Consider the following 7,444-nt stretch of genomic DNA (forward strand, 5'->3'; position numbering starts at 1 on the left):
TGTTGGGGGGGTTGGGTGGATTGGGGTTTATCAGTTGGGGTAGGGGGAGAAGAGGGACAGGCTTGCCCTCTTCTGTTCCCCCTCTGGTGTATGGATGTTCATTTCAAGCATCTGGAGAAAGGAAAATGAGCAGCTGGAGGAAGCTTGCTGAATAGATAAGTAAGTGGAAGTAAGGATGCTGCTTATTTGGTTGGAAGGTAATTCAATGAATGGTGTATGAAGTGAGATGGGACGCTGCTTCATAAGTAAAGTAAATGAGCAGAGGTATGGACCATGCTTAATGAGCAGGGTGAGTAGGTACGCTGCCGTGATTAATATTACAAGGATGTATATGCTGTGTTTAGACTCAATGCTATTATGTTCAGCTGTAGATAATAAAGTTGGTGAACAAAGCTATGTTATGGAAGTTTTAATAAAGGTCGTGAAATGTCATTCAGTGTGATGTGTTTATTGAACGGGACGGGGACAAAGAACATTATGTATACATTATTTATGCATGTGATTTTCATTGAATGATTATTTGCTAGAAGCTGGGATGTTTAAATCAAAATTATTATTACATACTCAACCTCGGGCATATCTTGAACATACCTTTTTTTCACATGGTGTTAAAACAAGAAACAAATATGTGTTTCACCAGTTTTGAAGTAAGCCTTCAGAAATTTGTCTTGTTGTAGATTGGGGAGAATATTTGCAACATGAGTCCCTAAAAAATTCTAGGTGATACTGCAAGAGAAGGGGGGTGGGTGAGTGGCTTATATACACTTACCCATCCCAAGGGGAAAAGACTGAGATTTTTAGTGGGAGCTAGGACATGCCCCAAGGGAAACTAGGGCATGTACTCATAGTTTTTGATGGCGGTTGTGGAGACCTGAACAAGTTGGAATTATGGGCAGTAATGCTTGTGATGTAATATCCCCTCTTTCTTTCATCCCAAAAATCACTCCCCATACTACATGTTTGATACTCATCCCTCAGTGCTCACGTCTCTTTGGTGGATAGACTGGCTAGTCTTAGGTATGTACAGCAAGACTTTGTTTTCTCCCTGAAGAGTGAGGTCCACAGCCTGCATTTGTCCATTCCTCCAGGGGCATCAGAAATAAGGTAAGTGAGAGAAGTCCAGTGGTCTTGGGGAAGTAGACCTCAAGATCACTCTCTGCCTGGTGATGGAGGATCCACCTGCAGGGTACATCATGATTTGGCTACACCCTTCCACAAGAAGCTAAGGGGGATGAGAGGAAAGAATGTACTAATCTGAGATAAAAGTGGACATCAGCAGTGACTAGAACAACAGCCAGAATAAAAAATATCCACCTGTATGGTAAGGAGATGACACTTTCAGCATTTAGTCCTATGTTGGCCACCTATTCCACTAGTTACCTCTGCCTAAGCACGGATTTGAGCCTGAGCTTTTGGTATCATATACTAAACACTTATACTTTGTCACCTTACTGATATCACTTTAAATCTTCTTTACCTTTTTCTGTCATACAATGCAGGGTATTTCATGTCTTGGGCATGAAATGTATTATGGTACAGTTAGAGCAGGATTATGGTGAAATGCAGCCTTAAGCAAAAGAGCCCTTGGGACTCCCCATTCTGGCCACTGGTTTGCCCCCACACCATTCCAATGCATCCCCCATTTCCCAAGCCTTGATGTGTCCACAATCCAGAATATTTCTTCTTGTTTTTTCATACTTTGACTTAGTCTCAAACTGCTTTATTCTCCTTCCTTTCTACACACCCTAACTGTTCAAAACTGTACTGTAATAACTGCAAATGAATAAATAAATTAAGGTGAGGGCCTAATGGCTACCAGGTCCACAGAACTTATGGGTTTCTATATGTTATGACATGTATTTCAGAACTTTTCATGACCCTTTGATCTGTTTTTTTCACCATTCTTTGAACAAACACTTTCCAAAGCTGCTCTCCACATCAGCAGGTGTGGAGGAATATAACTGAGTTAAGCTGGGAGAAAGGCTTCTAGAAGACATGGTGGTCCAGATGCTGTAATGTGCATCTTAGAACTACTTCTCAAATTTTTAATCCATTGATTTCCTGGACAAAAGTCATGACTGGGGAAATACATTTGTTCATTTTTTCGTTATGGAAGATACAAGTTGTATCAAACTGAAAATCATATCTGGGTAGGCTACCTGCTTCCATACCCCAATAAAAAGACTTATGCTCTGTAAAACCCTCTGGTGTTAGACTGAGAAAGTTAAGGAACACAGTTATAAATTTCGATCTGTTTCTGTCATACATGTATATATATATATATATATATATATGTGTGTGTGTGTGTGTGTGTGTGTGTGTGTGAGTGTGTGTGTGTGTGTGTGTGTGTGTGTGTGTGTGTGTGTGTGTGTGTGTGTGTATGTGTGTGCCTCCTCACCCCTATCCCAAATGACATACTTACTGAAATAACAGCCACATTTTGTGTACCACTATCATATGAAATTCAGACAAAAGCATATACTCACAGCACGTCTTCTTGCACCTACCCCTAAAAGATAGACACCTGTGTCTGAAAAATAAGTACTTGCTAACTGTCCTTTTTTATTTCTGTTGATATCATGAAGAGCTATGTATATAAAACTTCCAAGACTGTGTGTTTCCACAGACAATAATAGGTAATATATTCTCACCAACCCCCTTCTGTACAGACACAGAGTAGCTCACTCTTACATGGTACAATTACAGGCAAACTGGAGGACATCTGTTTTGAATATGTCATGTCTTTGGGGTTTTGGAAAAAACAAGAGCACTTGGATAAAACTGAGATGGACGCAGACAGAGCATGAAGACGCAACATGGAAAGCAGCGCAGCAAAGAAAAAAACAGGAAAAAATTGCAGTTCTTCTCAATGTACCACTGAACCAATTATCAGTTGCATTTACATACACATCCAGCCCAGACCACTAAAAATAACCAGATGTAGTTTACAATGCTGAGGTATGCCTGCGATAGAAAATGAAATAAATTTTGCCCATCTTGTATTCTGAAATACAATTTATCCCAACCGACATATACACATGTACATGCAAACACCACAGCAATTAACATTTTACACCAGATTTCAGCAAATACAATACAATGGGGGACTCTTCTCCTGCTAAGTCTAATGACCGACTGAGTAACTTTGATCAAGCAAGGGCAAGTTAATTTTGATCTCAGGCAGTCTCCATGCATATCAGTAATAGCCACTTTATTGACTGTGATTGTGTACACCTCAGATGTCTGAATGTGATTTAAAATGGCCACAGTAATGCATTCTAACATACTTTACACAAATGCACACTAAACCTGCAAAATTAGACTAATTATTTTTAAAGTGATAACTACAGCAAGTCAATCATTTCCATTCACTGCCAGATGCTCTACCCATCATTTATAACCAGGTATGGCCACCCTGTTGATTGTGTAGATTTCAGATGTCTGATTATGGTAAACATAAAAACAGGAGGTTGTCTGTGGATGAAAGGCAACTGCCACTGCTGCTGTTTGCTGGTTATTTTTACTTTGCAGGAGTCAATTCAAGCATAACATTATCAGTGGATAGGTAATTGGAAATCTACACCTGGTCTGGCACCTATGTCTATTATGGACAGAGGCACCCTGTAAATGCTCGAGTACCCATGTGTGAGCCTATATCAAACCATTAAAACTACCCTTGTGTTTCAAAACATGTAGTAACATTTGAAGAGGATGGCTAGGCTTAATTAGCCATGTAATCACCTATGAACTGATAATGGCTACTTTAATGTATTTCATTTCTGCTTTACATAAACACTCAGTAACCATAGTAAATTATTACATCAAACATCACACAAATGTATACTATTCCTGTAAGGCCAGATTAATGGATATGTAAACTGTGTAAATGATAAACAGGCACTTTCATTCATATACAACCCCAGTTTCCAGCATTTATAGCCACTTTATTGATTGTATACACCCTAGATGTCTGTGACAAAAATAAATAAATAATAGTCAAAATAATGTATTTCAGCATTGCTGCAAACACAGTGCCAACAGCAAAATATTCTAGCTTGTTTTACATAAATAATTAAAGCCACTTTGTTGATGTTGACTGTGTGCATCCCAATAAAATAAAATAAAATAATGTCCATAGTAATGCATTTAGTCTCTGTTTCATACAAATCCAGTTACTCACTTGACACAGAAAAGTACTTCAACATTAGTCTTGCAAAGTTGCCCACTGTCAATACTATCTGGTTGCCTGTCATGGTAAAAAAACTTTCCTCATTGTAACACCGAATGGATACTCTCACTGCAATTTTCACCACAGCCAAAAAATCTACCTTTTTATTTAAAAATTGTGGGTTCCTTGCAATCCCACTTACAAACTTGAGAAAGAATCTCAGAGAGGCCAGAAAGCCCATAAACTGAGTGGTCGGGTCATGTGTATAATATCTACTCCTTAAGACACTGTAGTTATGGCTGCTTTGAGCAGGTGTGCTGTATGCTGTTTATCTATACATGTATGCATAGATGCATATAGTTTTAAAGAAGCAGCTTCTGTGTTTCTTTACTTAAAAATAAATAAAGTCTGAAAAGTGCCCCTAGATGAATAGCACCCCAGGTGGGCTACCTTGCTCACTGATTGGTAAGGCCTTGTATGGGTTTTGCTTTCTTTTTTGAAACACTATATGTATGAGTTTAACGTCTTATACACTATTGCAGCTATTACTAACTATATAAAAGGTTACTATAATAGTTTTGTGAAAAATGTACACTGGATTGCTTAGTGATTATGGAAAATAATAGCTGGACAGTCAATAAAATAGTTTTCTATTTCCTTTACTTATGTATTTTGTTGTTACTTGGTGAGTTTCTGGCCCTTCTGTGCCTGACTGGGATGTAACCTGAGGCAATACCATTAAATTTCCTCAGAGCAGAATATATTGTACCACACTGTAAGCTAGATAGAAATGCATTACATAATGCCCTGTAATACTGAAAATCATTATAACGTATGATTCCTTTAGGTTTGTACACCTGGAGAAAAAGTGAATTTGCTATGCAAATGCACCATGGAAAGGTGAACGTTTAAGATCAGCTTCCATTGTTACATTATTCTGCATGGACATGGACTATTGATTTAGATTTTATTTGAATTAATACTCTGCTTTGTATAAAACCCAGAGTCATTCCATACTGGTGATGGTTTGTAAAGTCAAACACAGGAAAATATTCTAAGCATAAATCTGCCACTGTGTAGACTGTCTGATGGACGTCTCCCAAGGGTACAATTTGTCTAGCAGAAGATGACAGGCTTAAATTATGCCTTTTTTCTGCAAAACAATTGCATTGAATGGAATTAACCAGAACACTTATCAGTGAATGCCAGCTATCCTAGTGTGTTGAGAATGAAAATGCATTTCTGTAGATGTTTTCAGTAAATGCTGATCATTTTTGTTTAATATTCTCCCAGTGGATTGATGTGGGGGTGGGTGGCTTCACACATCCTCAGAACTCGCATTTCTTATTTTTCATTTTCATGTAAATAGCTAAACACTTTATCAGCTCACAGCCTTACACATTTTACTCAGCATTACATGACAGTAATTTCAGAAACCGATCCTGTAGATGGCAATAGAAAAGTGATCTGTGACTGTGAAAAACAATATTAAAAACAGACATATATTGTACTTCTTAGAGAAGCAGATCTACAGACCATTAAAGCTGATGGTAGAAAGGAACATCAGAGAATCTGGGGTGTATTCAATGCACTGTGCACTGAAATGTAACTATATCACTTTGTGTGCTGCAGTAATAGCCGACACATAAAACATGCACCATCTGGAACACTGAAAATCAGGAAAAACAACTCAACATAGTTTAGCCCTCCTGCAACCCCCATGTGGAAGGCCATGCCCCCAAACACTACACTAATTATAAATACCAACTCTGGGATTGTATTAGTCTGGGACAGGGCAAAGCCCCGCTACTCACTTAACCATGATCCCGGGCAAATGGCTAATTCTATGCTGTGATGTTTCTGACTTTCAGATGTTCTGCCTGTTGACTATTTGTGCAGTCAACAATTTCTGTAAAGTAACACTGAAATGTGGCATTCATGAAGGGTAGAATCACAGCATCTAAAAACAGACAGGGCAATCAATTGCATCAAATCCGTGGGAACAAAACTGCATTACACGATGTAGCACAATAACTTTCGCAGTTTTTTTACAATGGTCATGATTGTTGCATGGCCATTGCTATACTTACCTAATAGCTTCAGTATAGCAAACACACAGGTATATATTCTAGTGGCAATGACACAATGAATTCCATAGGAAAGCTGGACCTGCCTGAGGACAAACTTTGCCCCAGAAGACAACACATATCCTAAATATATCCATGTGAAAGTATATCAGGATGATTGGACTGCAGATATGTACTTTGGAGCTGGGAGCTGCATATTTTTTAGATCAGTAATGCACAACATGTAAGGGTTATAGCAGATGATGTACGTGCCACAGAGGCACAGGAAAGACTGTGACATCAAGCATAAGATCAAACGAGGCACTAACCAACAGCATGGGGGTTTAACAGACCCCGGCCCCCCAAGACAGTTGCAAAATGAGTTCATAAAGAGAAGGATATATTTACAAACTTGAACTGTCCTGCATAAGGAGTGGACTTATTAATACTGATCGTACAAGACCGGGATTGTTTGCTGATCGGTATGATTTCATCGAATTTATAATGTAGATGAGAGATGATTAGGCTCCTACAGGCTGTTATGGGGAGATCTTTTCGTGGCATACAAGGCATTGTCAGGCCCCACTCTGATGGTCCTCCTGTATATTCACAAAGCAAACAGCACCAGAATTACCCATTCTAAAGACTTAAATCTTGCCTGTGATATAAATAGGAACTGCTGGAGAGACAGGTATGTATCTCAGAGACTACCCCTTCTTTGGAATAAGCTCCCCATCCATGTGAAGCAGAGTTTCTCTGTAACCCAATTCAAGTGTAACTTGGGCAACTGGATGAGGAACAGGAAATTCATCCCTGGTTTGGCACCTGTGTCTCTAATGGACATAGACAGCATGTAAATGATTCATCTCCCAGGCCCCTGCTTACAGTTATCAAGGGTACCAGAATTTATCAGAGGCTTGGGATGCATGGCTAAGCTTAAAAAGGCTCTTGTGGTCATTAGCCTATGAAGCTAAGAAGGGGCTTAGCAATGGAGGGAGTTACCGATAAATCGAAACTAAGAACATGTACTTGTTTTATAGTGTGATAGCAATTAGGACTCAGATTCCAACAGTTTGCTCCTGGGTGGCTAGGAAGCTAGTTTTCATGGTAGTCCTGGTCACTTGAGGTCAGTGAAGAGGAAAGAACCAGTATTATAAAAGAAATACATTGCAATAACTCTGGGATCTGTCAGTGACTTTTTTCATGCTTA

The sequence above is a fragment of the Protopterus annectens genome, chromosome 12.part0 (assembly GCF_019279795.1).
Source record: "Protopterus annectens isolate FY-2018-M chromosome 12.part0, PAN1.0, whole genome shotgun sequence".
NCBI lineage: Eukaryota > Metazoa > Chordata > Ceratodontiformes > Protopteridae > Protopterus > Protopterus annectens.